This window comes from Asparagus officinalis, unplaced genomic scaffold, assembly GCF_001876935.1.
Source record: "Asparagus officinalis unplaced genomic scaffold, Aspof.V1 AsparagusV1_Un374, whole genome shotgun sequence".
In the NCBI taxonomy this organism is placed as follows: Eukaryota; Viridiplantae; Streptophyta; class Magnoliopsida; order Asparagales; family Asparagaceae; genus Asparagus; species Asparagus officinalis.
Window position 1 is genome coordinate 18,155 of NW_017972639.1, and position 19,474 is coordinate 37,628.

The 19,474-nt window shown below is 44.8% G+C and overlaps 1 long non-coding RNA gene across 1 annotated transcript; it reads left to right on the forward strand.

Annotated features, from left to right (window-relative positions):
* Positions 1-2,185: 2,185 nt before the first annotated feature.
* LOC109827696 lies at positions 2,186-4,966 on the forward strand. Its single transcript, XR_002243488.1, has 4 exons — positions 2,186-2,457; positions 3,488-3,556; positions 4,157-4,243; positions 4,346-4,966. It is a non-coding gene; the product is annotated as an uncharacterized LOC109827696 (long non-coding RNA).
* The last annotated feature ends 14,508 nt before the right edge of the window (positions 4,967-19,474 follow it).

A 19,474-nucleotide genomic window follows, 5' to 3' on the forward strand; every position in this document is an offset into this window, starting at 1 on the left:
GGAAGCTTCTTGAGGAGGTTAACAGCGACAATGTCATGAAGAAATCTCCCGGAGCGATTCCTCACACCAACGACGGCAGACATTCTATTGAGGAGGTTAACCCCCGCTCCTATTCAACAGTCGAGAAATGCAGTGGCGATTTCTCAAGTATTTCCCTTGTTCGTGATCGTGAAGAAGTCTCCCAGAGCTGTTCCCCACACCAGCAGTGTCAGGCGGTTTTCTTGAGGAGGTTGACCATGATAGGATCATGAAGAAGTCTCCTAGAGCTGTTCGTCACGCCGGCAACGTCTGGCAGTCTCTTGAGGAGGATGAGCTCCACCCCCATTTAATAGCCGAGAAACATGGTGGCAGATTCTCGAGTGCTTCACTTGTTAGTGCTGGTCACATTCTTGACAAATCTCTCGCTACGGTTCCTCACGGTGGTGACGTCAGGTGGTTTCTTAAGGAGATTGACCGTGGCAGAACCGTGAAGAAGTCTCCTGGAGAGGCTCCTCATGTCGGCAGCGTCGAGAAGTTTCTTGAGGAGGTTGACAGCAGTAGCGTCGTCATGAAGAAATCCCACGGAGTGGTTCCTCACGCCCATGGCTTTGGGAAGCTTGTTGGGAAGGTTAACAGCGACAGCGTCGTGAAGAAATTTCTTGGAGCGATTCCTCACGCCAACGGCGTCGGGCATTCTATTGAGGAGGTTAACCCCTGCTACCGTTAAACTGTCGAGAAACACGGTGGTGATTTCTTGAGTACTTCCCTTGTACGTGATGGTCATAGTCTTGACAAATCGCCCGCTGTAGCGTCGTAAAGAAGTCTCCCAGAGCTATTCCTCACGTCAGCAGCGTTGGGTAGTTTTTCAAGGAGCCGCGGGGGCGTCGGAAGGAAGAGTTCTCTCAGAGCCGGTTCGCTCATGGTCGGGCGGCTTGGAAGTTTCTTGAGCGAGGTGATATGATGGCGGTAGCGTCGTGAAGAAATCCCCAAAGTGGTTCTTTACGCCGATGATTTCGAGCAGTCTCTTGAGGAGGTTGACCCCCGTCCTCGTTCAACAGTCAAAAAAATGAGGTGGTGGGTTCTCGAGTTCTTCCCCTATTCGTGCTGGTCACATTCTTCACAAATCTCCCATTGTGGTTCCTCATGTCGGTGGCGTCAGGCAGTTTATTAAGGAGGTTGACTGCGATAGCATTGTGAAGAAGCTTCCCGGAGAGGTTCCTCATGTCGGTGGCATCGAGCAGTTTCTTAAGGAGGCTGACCACGACAACATCAAGAAAAAAATCTCACGGAACGGTTCCTAACGCCTGTGGCGTCTGGCAGTTTCTTCCGGTGGTCAACCGTGGTAGCGTCCTGAAGAAGTCTCACGGTATGATTCCTCACGTCGGCGGCATCAGGCAGTTTATTGAGGAGGTTGATGGCGGCGACATCATGAAGAAGTCTTCCGGAGCGTTTCGTCATGCCGGCGACATCAGGCAATTTTTTGAGGAGGTTGACCACGATGGTATAATGAATAAATCTCCCAGAGCAGTATCGCGAAGTTTTTTGAGGAGGATGATAGCGGCAACGTTATGAAGAAATCTCCCGGAGTGGTTCCTCACGCCAGTAACGTCCAGTTTCTTAATGAGGTTGACCCCCGCCCATGTTTAACAGTTGAGAAACACGGTGGCAGGTTCTTGAGTGCTTCCACTGTTTGTGCTGGTCACATTCTTAACAAATCTCCCGTCGCTATTTCTTACGCCAGTTTTCTTGACAAATCTCCTGCTGTGATTCCTCACGTTAGTAGCGTCGGGCAGTTTCTTGAGGAGGTCGACCGCGACAGCATCATGAAGAAGTAGCCCGGATTGGTTCCTCCACTAGTACAAAATGGATCTGTCCAAACGGTTCCAAGAACCGTTTGGACAAGTCAAAATAGCCCAAACGGTCAACACCGTTTGGGCTAATATATCCCAAACGGTTAAAACCGTTTGGATGATTGAAAAGTCCCAAACAGAGCTCCCAAACGGGTTAAACAGTTTGGGATATTTTAGCCCAAACGGATTCAACCGTTTGGGAGCTATGTTAGAGTTTTTAAAAAATAATTTTGTAATTAATATTTTCTGACCCGCTTGTTCTCCCCAAACTTTTCACGAGTGGCGCCCAAAATTTTCACCCAGCGGCCAGCGCCAAATTTTCATCCCCAAATAATTAACTCACCACACCCTCTCAAATCCGCCTCCACCTCTTTCAAACCAAAAAAAAAAAAACGCCCCCCTCTCCCAAAATCTAGGGTTTCTCTCGCTCTCTTGAGCCCCCTTTTCTGGCTGCTCTCGCTCTTCTACTTCCTCACTCCCCTCAATTTATCAAGCGGACTCTGATTCTTCTCTCGTCGACGGTGACCAGATCCTCGATTCGTCACCCTTGTTCGGTTTAATTCGCTCTGCAAAATATTGTCATTTGAAGATGTTTTGGACAATCCCCAACTTCTCTGCTTCGTCTCTAGTGAGTATCAATAACTAATAGAACTTCGATTTGTGTCTACGTTTGAATTCTAGGTTAATTTGCTGGATTTGTTGGATTGGTAAAATATAGGTTGCTTTACGTGTCTTTTGTTCAATTTCATTGGTAAGTCGTAGGCTTTTTCGTGTTTCTAACTCAATTCAGCTTTGCTATTAGTAGATTGATTTAATATCTTTTTAAAAAATTGATTTTTGGGTCATTTTGCAGTAGGAATCCAACACCTGTTTACAGAATAAGTTTTCTTTAAGAGAAATTAGGGTTAAACTAACTAGATATTGACTTTGGGTAGTGGTTATTTAGTTAGTTGTTTATTGGGGCTTCAATAAAATTGCTCGGAGGCCATGACACTGATGACCATAGATCTGTGTGGACTAAATTATATATAAATTACTCAATCGATAAGTTTTTTGGTGAGTCCAATTTTAGTAGTCTGGAAAGAGGACTGATGAAAGGTATTAAATTGATGAGCAGCGAGCTATATAATATGCATAATTAATTTTTATGAACCAAATATAGAGCTATTCACTGAGTATAGCTTTCTGTCAACAAGATAGGTGTATTCATTACCCTAAAGAGGTTGGTAAACACTGAGTCATTAGTTTGACATTACCTTTTATTTTGGGTTAGTTCCCGATGTGGCTTATTTGATGAATCCTTTTCTGAACTTTAGTATTGAAGGAAGACCAATGATTTGTAGCGAGAAATGTCGATTATATGTCACCATCTTTAGCTAAAACTAGATTCGACTGCTAGTAGGCCTTTTTTTTGTTTCATGCATAGTGCATTACATTAGGCTTGTTCTCATATTAGTTTTTTAAGTCTTAGTATTTCATTTTAAGTTGAACTAGACTGGTCTCTTAAACCATCAAAACTTGAATATTCTGTTAACAAGCATGTCACTGTTTTGGGATCTGACTTTTATCATGTCTTGGTAATTCTTTTTTCTTAAATATATCTTTAATCATCATTCACATATTATGTTATTCATGACTGATACTGCATTTTTTTCCAGATTAAGTCCATATTGGACAAGGAAAACTTCACGCTGGAAAAACTTCTGGATGAAGAAGATATAATTCAAGTATGCAAAGCTTTAAACACCCGCCTTATAAATTTGTAATATATTTTTTCTATTTCTCTTAAAATATTTTCTGTAATTGGCAATTCACTTATTGAGCAGAGAAGAGTTGAAATTATCACTTGTTCATTCTGGGTTGGGTGTAGTAGAACTAGTTTTGATTTTAAATATAAACAGATAAACAGAAAATAAATGGCTTGATTGATCCATTCTGTTGGTTGGATGGCAGTGGTATTTCACTAATTCCTATGCTGATTGGCTTTTTGGTTTCAGTCATTACTGATCCTTTCTTTCTGCTTCTTCAACCTGAGAACTTAATCTAGTTTCAAAATATTTTGTTTCTTACGCGTATGCTTTTCTTCGTAGTTCACTAGAAAATACAGGCAGAAAGCATATGTATATAATTATTAGTATGTTCTACTAAATAGAATACGTAACTCCATCCAAGGTACTGGCCTGTGCAACCGATGCCGAATGATGTCTGGTTTTGAGGGGGAAAGGAAATCAGCTTGCAAATCGGCAAGCAAATTTTTATGTAACTTTATTCATAAAAAGTAATATTATATTAAGAAAATGGACTAACTTGATACTTTATGTATCCAGCCTTAGAGACAGAGCTCAAGTAGAACAATTGGTGCAATATATTATGGAAGATGCTCCTGCAGATGCTGAAAGCAAGCGAGCCTTCAAGTATGCTTTATTACTATTTTAAATTGTGGTGGTTGTATTCTTGGATTTCAGTGCAGTTTTGTTTCTGTTTTTTCTTTTCACTAAAGTTATTTTGTGAACCAGGTTCCCTTTCATTGCTTGTGAAATTTTCACTTGTAAGATTGATGTTATTTTGAAGACATTAATAGAGGACGAAGAGGTAGCTGATTGATAATAAGTTCTGCATCAACAGGCACATCATCATCAGGAGCAGAGAACACTGCAGCCATCGCTACTGGTTTAGCTCTAATATCAATCGCTGCAGCATCAGCAATTCTTCTCCAAGTCGACAAAAAAGCGCCTCAAGCTTCAGAGTACAGAGTACTCTGGACCTCCACTCAGTTACTTTATCTGCAAGTTCAAGCCTGCAAGTATGTAGAGGCTGCAGTTATTTCTGAGTCTCAGAGTTCTCCAACTGTAGAGGCTTCTGCTTCTTCCGAACCCGAGATTGCGTCGAATGTGCAGGCTGAAGGTGATGCAAGTGCATCTCCTGAGGTCCAAGTTGATTTGAAGGTGGAGGGTGAAAGTTCAAGTGTTGAAAATGTTCCTTGACTGGATGGATCAAGCCACTCCTATATTATATTTTGGATGTACGAGTCATTTTGGATATTAGAAACATATATATAATATTGGATGTTTTTCATTGTGTATGTATATATAATATTTGATATTTAGCACTGTTTGAGATATTTTTGTGTATGTATATATTTTCGATTTCAATGTGATATATTGAGAAATTATTGTGTGAGATGTGCATATTAAATGTAAGCAGATAAATATTTAAAATAGCTAAAATTAAAAAATAATAAAAATAAACAGTCCAAACGGGTGAAACCGTTTGGACAGAGTTTTGTCCAAACGGGTGAAACCGTTTGGACCAAACTCTATCCAAACGGTTTCACCCATTTGGGTATTTTTGACAACCCAAACGGATTTTGCCCAAACGGTTACAACCGTTTGGGAGACCGTTGGGGAAAACTCTTCCCCAACGGCTTCAGCCCAAACGGGTTTTTTACTCGGCCAAACGGTTGTAACCGTTTGGGACTGCATTTGTCCAAACGGTTACAACCGTTTGGACAGATCAGTTTTGTACTAGTGTTTATAAGGAGATCTAAAATGTGAACAACTTTACTTGTATCTGGTTCCTCACGCTGCCGGCGTCGAGCAGTCTCTTGAGGAGGTTGTTCCTGTGAAGACGTGTGGGCCACCCAACATGTGAGCATGTCCCATGCGAAGATTGAGTGCGTTGCACCAGCGGTTTCGGCCCACCCGAATAGAAACAACTATATATATAGTTTTTTAATGATTTCTTAGGTTAAGCAGGCAGGGGCGGAAACGTGTGCACGGAGTTTTGTTGGCGTCGGCTTCGTGCAAACAGGAAAAGCGGCAGCGTGTGCAAGGACCTGGTTTCGGTTTCTGCTACAGGGATTCCTTTTGGCGCTGATTTTGAGCGTAAGGGTTTTGTGCATCTCCTTTTGTAGAGAGATATTGTGAGAGATTTGAGAGTTTGTTTGAGGGTTTAAGTTGTGAGTGATTGTAAACCCTAGTTGTATTCTCTCCCTCTATTAGTAGATCTCCCCCCTCCTTGCCCCGTGGACGTAGGCAATTTGCCGAACCACGTAAAAATTGTTCAGATCTAGGGTTTTTTGGTGGAGGAAGATTCTTGTGTGAAGCTTAGTTCTTGGAGTTCTCGGCTTCGGTGGAGATAGCATTAGGAGTTGCCGTTGGAGATTTCGCTTTCCTCGTGTGGATAGGAGATCTATTTGGAATCCGATCTAGGGTTCAGTTGGGTGGTTCCTAATTCTATCAAATTTGTTCTTTCTCTACAATTTGGAGTTAGTTCGCAATGGGAGAAGAAGGTGAAAGCAGCAAGTCAATGGCGAGTACAATACAAGTTGGTTTTCATAACACTAAGATTAGTGTGGTGAAGTATGACGGAAAAATTAAGTTTGGTTTGTGGATGAGCGACGTACAGGATGCGCTCAATGCTCAGAATTTGGAAGAGACCATTATGGTCCATGAGAGGCCACCTAAATATGATGAGGCGATATGAGATAAGTCCTGTTTGGAACAGGAGCTGAAATATGATGTGATTGGGGTGACGTCTGCAATGAAGATGTGGGAAATTCTCAACAATAAGTATCTCACAAAGAGTGTTAAGAACAGGTTGCACTTGCTGCGAAGACTCTTCAGATTTCAGATGTCCAGAGGCACCTCGCTAGCGGCTCATGTGAACAACTATACGAAGTTGTTGTCGGACTTGGCGAATGTTGATGAGAAGATATCGGATGAGTACAAGACAATTATTTTGTTAGGCTCCTTACCGGATGAGGAGTATGATACCTTCGTGCTCACTTTGTTAAACGGGAGATCTTCTATCAGCTATAGTGAAGTGACTAACGCTTTGACCAATTACGATTTGGGGAGGAAGGACAAGGAGACTTTTCGTGCTAGCACTTCAGGCGAGGCCTTGTCGACGAGAGGTAGAAGCCCATATCCAAAAGGTGGTAATAGAGGAAGGTCAAAGTCTAGAGGCTGCCACCAATTAGCAAAAAACCAATGTGCATTCTGCAAAGAGCAGGGACATTGGAAGAGAGACTGCCCGAAGCTCAAGGAGAAAGAGAATGGCAAGAAAAATGGCCCGAAGGCCAATGAGGTGAATATTGCGAAAGGCGATGATTCCGATGATTCATGCTTTTCTCTACTGATTACTCCGGAGGTGAACCATGTGGATGCATCAGATTGGATGCTTGATTCCGACGCTACTTTTCATGTGACCCCTAGGCGAGACTGGTTTGCATCTTTTGAGAAAGTCGACGGAGGCGTTGTTGTCATGGGAAAACGCTGTAGCGAAGGTTACTAAGGGATCATTGGTGGTGATGAGGGGAGTCCGCAATCGGAATTTGTATTATCTGAAAGGAAGCACCGAGATTGGCCAGGTTGCTTCGGCTATTTCAGAAGCATACATGAGCAGACTTTGGCACTATAGATTGGGGCACACAGGTGAAAAGTCACTGCAGGCATTGTGCAAGCAGGGGCTATTGAAGGGAGCCAAGAGTGGGAAAATTAAGTTCTGTGAGCACTGTGTTCTTGGCAAGAAGACGAAGATGAAGTTCGGGACTGTCATCCATCAGACGAGGGGCATCCTGGATTACGTGCACACAGACGTTTGGGGTCCCTGTTTGTTGGAAATTTTGTAATAAGAAAAATAAGGAAAGAACCATATTTGATTTTATTCTCTCTAACTGCTTAGAAAAAGAATGATTACAATTCTCTCAACTCTCGATTACAGTTGGATTCCTGATTACAAAAGAGAAGAGAATGATCGGGATTCTCTCCTTTGTTTAATTCTGGGTTCTTCTTGGTAGCGATGAGATGCCTCCCTCGAATGTTTGCGTCGAGTTTGCTTCTCGTTGACGATCCGAATATCTTGATTCACTGGAACGATATCTCCTCCTCACGATTTGACATTGTGGAGGACTTGCGTGGCAGGTTTGAAACTCTGAACGAGTTGATTTAACCGAAAGTCGGTTATAAGCCAAGGATGAAGAAGCTCCTCGTTGCTGATCTCCAAAGCTCTCGAAATTTGCCCATTTGCTGTCAAGTCTCAGATCCGAAAATGCCAGCCCTTAACTAAGCTGATTTCTTAGTTATTTATAGAGGATTAAAGGGTGTAACCACCCCCTTAATTCGCTCCTAAGTGGGGCTAATGGGATGTAACCGCCCTTTAAATCACTGCTGAGTAGAGTTGTGATCCCCTCAGATCGTGGGAAACGGTTTTGAAACCGTTCAGCTCGTGTTTGAACGAGTTAAACGCAAAATCCGCGTTCTGGCGTGAATTCTGTGTTCAAACGCACTGTCTGGAAGCTCGGACGCAGCATCTTGTTAGAAGCTGCGTTTGGCAGCTTGGAAGCTGCGTTTGGCAGCTTTGAGGCTGCGTTTGGCAGCTTGGAGGCTGCGTTTGGCAGCGATTGGAGCTGCGTTGGGCAGCGGTATAGAGCTGCGTCGGGCAGCGGTCAGGGCAGCGTTGGGCAGCGTTTGGCAGCGGATCTGAACTGCGTTTGCAGTGTTTGGAGCTGTGTTTGTGCTGCGTTTGGCAGCGGATCTGAGCTGCGTTTGCAGCGTTTGGAGCTACGTTTGTGTTGCGTTCGTGGCTATGAATGCGGTGCGTCTTGATGCTGGTACGCGGGGAGGACTTCCACGTCTTGGTTTGAAGAGACCGTCGATTTGTAGTCTCTTTCTGTCGAAGCGTTGCAAAGATCGTCATTTTGTAATCTTTGCTTTAGCTCTTTGATATGTGAGAGTCGTCAGATTGTAACTCCCGATGTTGATTGTGAAGACTGTTTGATTAGAACTTCCATCAGTTGTCGTGAAGGTCGTCAGATTGTAACCTTTAGCGATCTACGTGAAAGTCTTCAAATTGTAGCCCTCTGGAAGTCGTCAGATTGTAACTTCCATCATCGGTGTTTGATGGGGATCAGCTATCTATTGTGATTTTTAGACAGCCTACAGAACCCCCTCCAAAGTTTTCGAAAGTTCGCGGTTGACTGGGACGAATTTTCGGAATACTTTGGATCTCAACTCTGATCTTGGAGCTGTTGATTCCTTGTGGTAAAGGATTTGTTCTCTGCACTTGCTTCGAAGGCATCTTGGTTGAAGGGATTTGCACGTAGGACCTGTGTGAAGGTATGCGCCATAATCCTGCTTCTGGACTATGGGGGTGGACCCTGCATTTTGAACTTGAGATGCGAGTCTCACCCTTGCATGTTGAATTTGGAACACGGGTGTGACCTCGGCGTTCGGTTTTTGCATCGCGGGTCTAACCTCAACGTTTTGACTTAAGACATGGAAGTGGCTTCCGTGCATTTTTGACTAAGTCTTTGAGACTTGTCTTTGGCTCATCTGTTTTAAGTCTCGGCTCACATCCATTAAGCTGATGGACCTGCAAACGTGCATAGGATTTTTGGCAAACCCTCAGCCATCAACGGATTTGATAAGCCTTTACCGACTACCGTTTGAGTCGGGCTAGCATGTGGATTGTCTAAGTCCGTTCCACATGTAACGTTGTGCTAAGAGAATGAACCCTCTTAGACTTGATGCTATGATTTTGAATACATAGACTTTGTCATTTTCACGGGAAAAGACTAACCGGCAACGCGTATTAGGCGTAGACTTATCTCTAATTAGGGATCGAGATAAAGTCCCCCATGCGTAAAAGGCATGGATTTTGGTGCTACGATGTTGAATACGTAGACTTTGTCGTTATTTCTTCCTGTGTTACTTGAAACACTGAAAGAAAGTTGGAAGCGCCAGAGGTGTAATATTAACTTGGCATGAATTTTCACTTAGAGTGAAATTCAGAAATTTTCTTTATTATCACTAGGATAATTCCAGAAAATATTTAATCCGTTGGGGATTTTATAATGACAACTTGCTATTCTTGTTGAAAAAGGATTAACAAGTTCATTGGGGGGTTTGACTGTTAGAGGTGTGATGTTAACCTAACAGTATTTTATGGACCTATCGCTCTATTGAAGAGAGTCGATAAGTTGATTATGTCGTTAGAGGTGTGATATTAACTTGACGGGTTTGTGGACCTATCGCTCCATTGAAGAGAGTCGATAAGCGGATTTTGTCAGAGGTGTAGTGTTAACGTGACAAGAAAGATATTGCTATGGAAGCGATAAGTGGAAAGTGTTGCGATCGGAGTAACTTTGAGGACCTATCGCTCTGTTGACGAGAGTCGATAAGTTGATTTTGTCAGAGGTGTTTGATATTAACATGACGGGAATTTGTTGCGATCGGAGCAACTTTATGGACTTATCATCCTATTGAAAAAGATTGATAAGTAGATTTTGTCAGAGGTGTGATATTAACGTGACAGGAATGTGTTGCGATCGGAGCAACTTTGTAGACTTATCATCCTATTGACGATGATTGATAAGTGAATTGTCAGAGGTATGGTGTTAACATGACAAGAGAATGTTGCGATCGGAGCAATTTTGTAGACTTATCATCCTATTGACGAGGATTGATAAGTGAATTGTCAGAGGTATGGTGTTAACGTGACAGGATTTGTGTTGCGATGAGAGCAACTTTATGGACTTATCATCCTATTGATGAGGATTGATAAGTGGATTGTCAGAGGTTTAGTGTTAACGTGACAGGATTTGTATTGCGATTGGAGCAATTTTGTGGACTTATCATCCTATTGAAGAGGATTGATAAGTGGGTTGTCAGAGGTATGATATTAACGTGACAAAGTTTGTAGACTTATCGCTCTATTGAAGAGAGTCGATAAGTTGATTTGTTCGTCAGAGGTGTGATATTAACTTGACGGGGTGAATATTGCGTACTTGTGACTTGCACAAGATTTTGAGAATTAGCGTCTCGCTGGGGAAACTTGCTATGTGAGTTTATCATCAGGAACGATGAGTTCTGATCCTTGTGATTTGAATAAGATTTTGAAGACTTAGTGTCTTGCTGGGGAAGATTACGATTTGAGCAATTTCGAGGACCTATCATCCTATTGTCAAGGATTGATAAGTTGATTGTCAGAGGTGTATTGTTAACGTGAAAAATTGAGAGTGATGCAAGCTGCATTCATACTCTGTGGGGGTGATGATCGTCAGAAGTATAATGTTAACTCGACGATGTGAAAGATTCGTTACTCTTAATCCAGTAGATTCCAAGTAACCAACCCCCAGTCTTGATTAAGACTTAGCAGTGGAATAAAAAGAGGTAGATAAGGCACATCGCCTAGTGAGGCACTATCCATGAAGTCGGAATAGAGGCACATCACCAGGTAGGCCATTATCTGATGAGTTTGACTATCAGAGGTAACTGTTAACGTGATAGTTTTGTGGACCCGCCATCCTACTTGAAGAGAATTGGTGAGGGAATTTGGAGGAAAATGACTATCAGAGGTGACGGTTAACGTGATAGTTTTTATGGACCCGTCATCCTACTTGAAGAGGATTGGTGGGGGAATTTGAAGGAAAAGGACTATCAGAGGTGACGGTTAACGTGATAGTTTTGGTGGACCCACCATCCTACTTGAAGAGGATTGGTGGGGGAATTCGGAGGAAATGGACTATCAGAGGTAACTGTTAACGTGATAGTTTTGGTGGACCCGCCATCCTATTGAAGAGGATTGGTGGGGGAATTTGGAAGCAATGAACAGACTATCAGAGGTGATTATTAACGTGATAGTTTTGATGGATTCGCCAACTTGATAGTTTTGGCAGATTTCGTGGTTGACAGAGGTATTCTATTAAACATAACAACTCAGAAACTTTATTACTCATAATCTAATGAACTACAAATAAACCAACCCCCAGTCTTGAACAAGTGCAGGGGGAAGAAAGAGTAGGTCACTATCTAATGAGTTTGACTATCAGAGGTAATTGTTAACGTGATAGTTATTGGAGACCCGACATCTTACTGAAGAGGATTAGCTTCAGTGGTCGTAGTATGTTCCCCTTCTGACTGAGGAGATTGGGCTTGGTCCGATTGCTCAGGAGAAGGTTGGGCTTGGTCCGATTGCTCAGGTTGATCCTGCCTACTTTGTTCTTCAGCTTTGATCCTGGCAATAATCTTTTGAGCCTGTTCGCCTTGAGAGATTAGTTGTCTCCAAGAACGACATTCTGCAACTTCAAGTTGTGTCGACAGGTCTCTACCAGTGTAGACTGTGTCATACCTGACGAACATCGCAGAGCCATGTTTCGAAACCTCTTGACGAAGGCTTTGACAAACTCCCTCTTCTTCTGCTTAGTGGCAAGAAGGGTATGGATGGAGACTTCTGTATCCTCTTCGAAAAATCTTGACAGGAAGAGTCTCTCTAAATCTGCCCACATTTGGATACATCCGACAGGTAGTTTCCTGAACCATTCAAAGGCAACTCTCTTAAGGGTGCCAATGAACAATCGAACCAGTATGGCATCGTTTGATATTACATTCCCAGTCTGTGACTTGAAATGATAAATATGTTGGTTCGGTGATCCCGTGCCGTCAAAAGTTTGTAGCGTCGGGACTTCAAATTTTGGAGGATAAGGGGCTGCATCCCATTCGGCAGGATAGGGTCTGACAACTCCCTCGTCTTGGAGCTCGTTTCTGTTGGCCATGGCATTGAGGCGGGCTTCCAATTCTTCCATTTTGGTAGACTGGAGATTATACTCGTTCTCAGTCTCTCTTCCTTCATCAGAGGAAGATTTCAGGTTGTGGGCTTCTTGGTCAGAAGCCGTGTCATCAACCACTTTTCCCTTCCCTTTGCGTGTGTGAGGTCGGGATAAAGACGTTTTTTCTCTCCGGGAGGATTCTTGCCTAGGTGGTGAATCTGTCTTCTGAGATTTGGCCTTGTCTGCGACGATTTGAGTCAACAGGTCTAGGAGTTCATTGAGGGTCTTCTGCTGTGATTTGAGCATGGAGTCTTGCTCAGCAACCCTCTTTGAAAGATCTTCAGAATGTTCTGCCATGTGGGTGAAGCTCTCATGCCCAATGCAAGAGCTTGATGATTGAGACTCCGCAATGGCTGAGTGTTCATCATCGGAGTTGGTTCCTCTGGCTAACCTCCGATAGTTGACAGGGGGAATGGCTCCTGTTCGCGTCCGAGTGCGTTGGTAGATTCCTTCAAACTCGTTAGCGATTTCTCTGACGGTCGGTGAACGACTTATCTCAGAGTCATCGGAACTAGGACCGAGGCTTTGCCTCTACCGATCACATTGATAGTGACCCCAGGATATTCGGTCTCCGGAGACTTCTTCTTGTGCGAACGTCGTCGTTGGCTGGGCAAAGCAACGTTCATAAATTGGTCGAACACCAATAGTTTAGCCGCATATGAGCAGCATTGACATCCCGAGAGGCCCATAGGAATCAGTCATTCACATTGGAATGAACGAAAGACTTGTTGCATCGGTCTTTCTCTCGATATGAATTCTCTCAAATCTGTTGCAAAGACTCGAGAAGAATTACTCACTGATTGTGAGGTTTGAATTAGAACCCCCATCAAATCTGTTGCAAAGACTCGAGAAGAATTACTCACTGATTGTGAGGTTTGAATTAGAACCCCCAGTCCATGATTGGACAGGACTGGCTCTTGGAATTACTCACTGATTGTGAGGTTTGAATTAGAACCCCCAGTCCATGATTGGACAGGACTGGCTCTTGGTAAACATGGATCTGGTTGAGATGCCTTGACTCCATGAACTTCTTATATCCGCCCCTCAATCTGGTTGCGCTACGCAGAGTATTCGGGGGTCTGGAATACCCCCCGACGGGGTTCGGGGCAGCGCCCCGAAGCTCCACGGTATGCACCAGGTTCTATATTGGGTTTCCTTACCCGAACGTATGTCTGATGTTCGCATTTGAATTCTGGAATGCTTTGCTGAGGACTGCGTTCAGGATGGTTAATACGGTCTGGAGACCTGCGTTTTTGTTTTGTAACGCTCCCTTGAGGGTTGCGTTCTGGCTCAGTAATGCATACCTGAGCTTTGCGTTTCGATTGTATAACGCATCATTTAGGGCTGCGTTCAATCTTATTCACACAAAGCCTATGTTTTGGCTCATAGACGCGAGGCTTGCGTTCTGAAACAGAAACGGGAACGCGTTTAGGCTCACAAACACGAAGCTCGTGTTGACATGAGGATCGGCATTCTCGGAGATACGCTCGTCGTAGGGATCTCCTCCTCCGTCGATCGACGTTCTTCTTAGCCTGCTTCAAGGCTTTGTAGCAACGTCACCATCTGTGTTGATCAGGTTTGTCACCTCAATAGGCCTCTTGTGACCCACCACCCATTGATTTGGTGAGGGTATAAATTCCTCGACTCGATTGACGAGTTTCTTCAAGGCTGAGCCCCCTCCTTCAAAGGAGGGGCTGTCCAAGCCATCTAATCCAAAGGAGAGGACTTCCTTTGACGGTTCGGCAGAGATTAGAGTTTTAGTCTTCTTGGAGATCTTGCAGACCTTGCACATAGCCTTGGGGCTAAGGGATCCGAAGGCAATGGCCTCCTCGTACTTGGCTTGATCGAACTCGATTATCAGAGTTTTAACGGTCGTTCCAGTGAGATGGACGTCGGATTGTGCCACCACTTCCTCGTCAGAGAAGCTACTCCCCAGCAGAGTCGCCATCTTTTGTTTGTTGGAAATTTTGTAATAAGAAAAATAAGGAAAGAACTATATTTGATTTTATTCTCTCTAACTGCTTAGAAAAAGAATGATTACAATTCTCTCAACTCTCGATTACAGTTGGATTCCTGATTACAAAAGAGAAGAGAATGATCGGGATTCTCTCCTTTGTTTAATTCTGGGTTCTTCTTGGTAGCGATGAGATGCCTCCCTCGAATGTTTGCGTCGAGTTTGCTTCTCGTTGACGATCCGAATATCTTGATTCACTGGAACGATATCTCCTCCTCACGATTTGACGTTGTGGAGGACTTGCGTGGCAAGTTTGAAACTCTGAACGAGTTGATTTAACCGAAAGTCGGTTATAAGCCAAGGATGAAGAAGCTCCTCGTTGCTGATCTCCAAAGCTCTCGAAATTTCCCCCTTTGCTATCAAGTCTCAGATCCGAAAATGCCAGCCCTTAACTAAGCTGATTTCTTAGTTATTTATAGAGGATTAAAGGGTGTAACCACCCCCTTAATTCGCTCCTAAGTGGGGCTAATGGGATGTAACCGCCCCTTAAATCACTCCCGAGTGGAGTTGTGATCCCCTCAGATCGTGGGAAACGGTTTTGAAACCGTTCATCTCGTGTTTGAACGAGTCAAACGCAAAATCCGCGTTCTGGCGTGAATTCTGTGTTCAAACGTACTGTCTGGAAGCTCGGACGCAGCATCTTGTTAGAAGCTGCGTTTGGCAGCTTGGAAGCTGCGTTTGGCAGCTTTGAGGCTGCGTTTGGCAGCTTGGAGGCTGCGTTTGGCAGCGATTGGAGCTGCGTTTGGCAGCGATTGGAGCTGCGTTGGGCAGCGGTATAGAGCTGCGTCGGGCAGCGGTCGGGGCAGCGTTGGGCAGCGTTTGGCAGCGGATCTGAGCTGCGTTTGCAGCGTTTGGAGCTGCGTTTGTGCTGCGTTTGGCAGCGGATCTGAACTACGTTTGCAACGTTTGGAACTACGTTTGTGTTGCGTTCGTGGCTATGAACGCGGTGCGTCTTGATGCTGGTACGTGGGGAGGACTTCCACGTCTTGGTTTGAAGAGACCGTCGATTTGTAGTCTCTTTCTGTCGAAGCGTTGCAAAGATCGTCATTTTGTAATCTTTTCTTTAGCTCTTTGATATGTGAGAGTCGTCAGATTGTAACTCCCGATGTTGATTGTGAAGACTGTTGATTAGAGCTTTCATCAGTTGTTGTGAAGGTCGTCAGATTGTAACCTTCAGCGATCTACGTGAAAGTCTTCAAATTGTAACATTCTGGAAGTTGTTAGAGTGTAACTTCCATCATCGGTGTTTTGATGGGGATCAGCTATCTACTGTGATTTTTAGACAGCCTACAGTCCCACCAAGACTGCATCACTTGGTGGTCGATATTGGTTCGTCACTTTTGTAGATGACTATTCTAGGCGTTGTTGGGTGTACACCATGACGAAGAAGAGTGAAGTCCTAGATTTGTTTGTGGAGTGGAAAAGGAGATTGGAACTGCAGACTGGGAGAAAGATCAAGACGTTGCGATCCGACAACGGTGGTGAGTATACTTCTGACCCCTTTCAGCAGCTATGTCGAGACGAGGGCATAGAGAGACACTTCATAGTTAGTCATACACCGCAACAGAATAGGGTGGCCGAGAGGCTAAATCGGTCTTTACTGGAGAAGATCCGATGTTTATTATCGCAGAGTGGTTTGGAGAAGATCTTTTGGGCCGAGGCACTTACATATGCGAGCCACCTCATTAATAGGCTGCCTTCATCTGCGATTGAGGGGAAAACCCCTATGGAGATGTGATCGGGAAAGCCAGCACATGACTATGACCAGCTCAAGGTATTTGGGTGCCCTGCATATTATCATGTTAGAACTGATAAGTTGGAACCTCGAGCTAGGAAGGTCATATTTGTAGGATTCAAGCGTGGTGTTAAGGGATACAAGCTTTGGGATCCAGTTGATAAGAAGATTGTGCTGAGTAGGGACGTCACGTTTGATGAAGCTTCTATCTTGAAGCTTCACAGCTCTCGTCAGGTGGAGAGCGACCCGACGGAGGAGATATCGGAGGTGGTGGAGATCGATGCAGCTCCACATTGTCCAGAAGGTACTGTATCCATGCAGGTGCCGACTGAGGTGACGCCAGGCGAGCACGACGGTGATGCGGAGGATACGGGTACTCATGAGCAGGATCAGGGACCGACGGCTCAGGTTCAGGATTCTATTGCGGCACGGAGACAGAGGAGAGACATACGGGTGCCAGCATGGTATGCCGACACAGTTGCATATGCACTTCCGGTGGAGAGTATCGATGAGATGGTGCCTACTACATTCAGAGAGGCCGAGCAGAGTTCGGAGGCTGATTCGTGGCAGGTGGCTATGCAGGAGGAGATGGAGTCTCTTCACAAGAACGATACATGGGAGCTTGTAGAGCTTCCAAAGGGGCGGAAGGCGATTGGGTGCAAGTGGGTGTACACGAAGAAGGAGGGCATTGAGGGCACTCCAGTGAGGTTCAAGGCTAGGTTGGTTGCGAAGGGCTATGCACAGGAGGAAGGAATAGATTATAATGAGGTTTTCTCTCCGGTGGTGAAGCACTCGTCGATTCGGATTTTGCTAGCTTTGGTGGCACAGTATGGATTGGAGTTAGATCAGTTGGATGTGAAGACAGCATTTCTTCATGGTGATCTTGATGAAGAAATATATATGACTCAGCCATTGGGATTCCGAGCTGCAGGGAAAGATAAGTTGGTTTGCAGGCTAAAGAAATCGCTATACGGTTTGAAGCAGTCTCCTCGACAGTGGTATAGGCGATTTGATGGTTTTATGCTTGGTCATTCGTACACTCGGAGCCAGTTTGATCCTTGCGTGTATTTTCGCAAGTTGAGAGGAGGTGCGTACATTTATTTGTTGCTTTATGTCGATGACATGTTGGTTGCTTCTAGTTCCAGGTCAGCTATAGATGAGTTGAAAGTTCAGCTTTCAAATGAGTTTGAGATGAAGGACTTGGGTGAGGCGAAGCGCATTCTAGGGATGGAGATCGGCAGAGACAAGAAGAAGGACAGAATTTGTTTGACACAGGTGGCTTATTTGAAGAAGGTTCTACAGCGATTCCATGTTAGCATGGATACGAAGCCAGTTAGTGTACCTTTGGGAGCCCATTTGAAGCTTTCAGCTGGTCTTTCACCGAAGTCAGTTGAAGATCGTGAGTTGATGTCGAAGACTCCATATGCGAGCGTGGTTGGGAGCTTGATGTATGCGATGGTATGTACGATGCCAGATTTGTCACAGGCGGTAAGCATGGTATCGAGATACATGCATGATCCAGGAGTGGGTCATTGGGACGCTGTGAAATGGATTTTGAGGTACATTCGAGGTACGCTCAATTTTGGTTTAGTTTATGAGCGGGACACTACAGGTGGGCAGCTATGCATTGGTTATGTTGATTCGGATTATGCCGGGGATTTGGATAAGCGCCGGTCTACGACGGGGTATGTGTTCACTTTGACCCATGCGCCGGTGTGTTGGAGATGCACCTTACAGTCGACGGTGGCTTTGTCTACGACGGAGGCAGAGTATATGGCAGTTACGGAGGCTGTGAAGGAGGCTATTTGGCTTCGAGGACTTTTGGAGGAACTTGGTATATCGCAGAGATCCGTCACTATTCATTGTGATAGCATGAGTGCTATCTATTTGGCGAAAAATCAGGTTTTTCATGTGCGGACGAAGCACATTGACATTCGTTATCACTTCGTTCGGGATGTTCTTGAAGATGGTGATGTGGAAATTGTGAAAGTCCACACGAAGGATAATCCAGCGGATATGCTCACTAAGGTGGTTCCGAGTAACAAGTTTGATCATTGTCGAAACTTGTTGCACATTCGTGATTGTTGAGGCCGTTGGCGGCCATTTGGGTGAACTACGTTCGGATTGATTCCTTTGGCAAGAGGATACGTAGGCAGTTGTAGGCGTATAAAACTGCTTATGTTCGGGTTCTCAACTTGTTGTGGATTGAGTTCGTACTGGACACAACAAGTGGGACATTTGGTTGCTTTGGTGTCGGCTCAGTTTTGGGAAAACTTCACCGAGGTGGAGAATTGTGAAGACGTGTGGGCCACCCAACACGTGAGCATGTCCCATGCGAAGATTGAGTGCATTGCACCAGCGGTTTCGGCCCACCCGAATAGAAACAACTATATATATAGTTGTTTAATGATTTCTTAGGTTAAGCAGGCAGGGGCGGAAACGTGTGCACGGAGTTTTGTTGGCGGCGGCTTCGTGCAAACAGGAAAAGCGGCAGCGTGTGCAAGGACCTGGTTTCGGTTTCTGCTACAGGGATTCCTTTTGGCGCTGATTTTGAGCGTAAGGGTTTTGTGCATCTCCTTTTGTAGAGAGATATTGTGAGGGATTTGAGAGTTTTGTGTGAGGGTTTAGATTGTGAGTTGTTGTAAACCCTAGTTGTATTCTCTCCCTCTATTAGTAGATCTCCCCCCTCCTTGCCCCGTGGACGTAGGCAATTTGCCGAACCACGTAAAAATTGGTTGTATCGTTTTTGTGTAATTTGTAATAGCTTTTTAGGCTCCCTCGACGCGTAGTCCTAGAGCTGACGAGAGGAAGAGCAAATATCCCACTTTGATGGGATATTAGGCTTCAGATTCTTGTTCCCTTTGAGAAACAAGAATTCTTATTGCGACCTAACTCTTGTTGTGCTGCCGAAGTGCTGCCGAAATTTCCGCTGCGCGCAACAGTTCCCCGCCCCCGTTCAACAGTTGAGAAACGCGGTGGAGGGTTCTCGAGTGCTTCCCCTGTTTGTGTTGGTCTCATTCTTGACAAATCCCCCGTTGCGATTCATCACGGCGGTGGCGTCGGGCGCTTTCTTGAGGAGGTTGACTGCGCCAGCATCATGAAGAAGTCTCTCGGAGCGGTTCCTCATGTCGGCGGCATCGGGCAATCCCTTGAGGAGGTTGACCCCCGCCCCTGTTCAATAGTCAAAAAACACGGTGGTGGGTTCTTGAGTGCTTTCACCATTCGTACTGGTCACATTCTTGACAGATTTCCCGCTGCGGTTCCTCACGCCGGTGGCATCGGGCAGT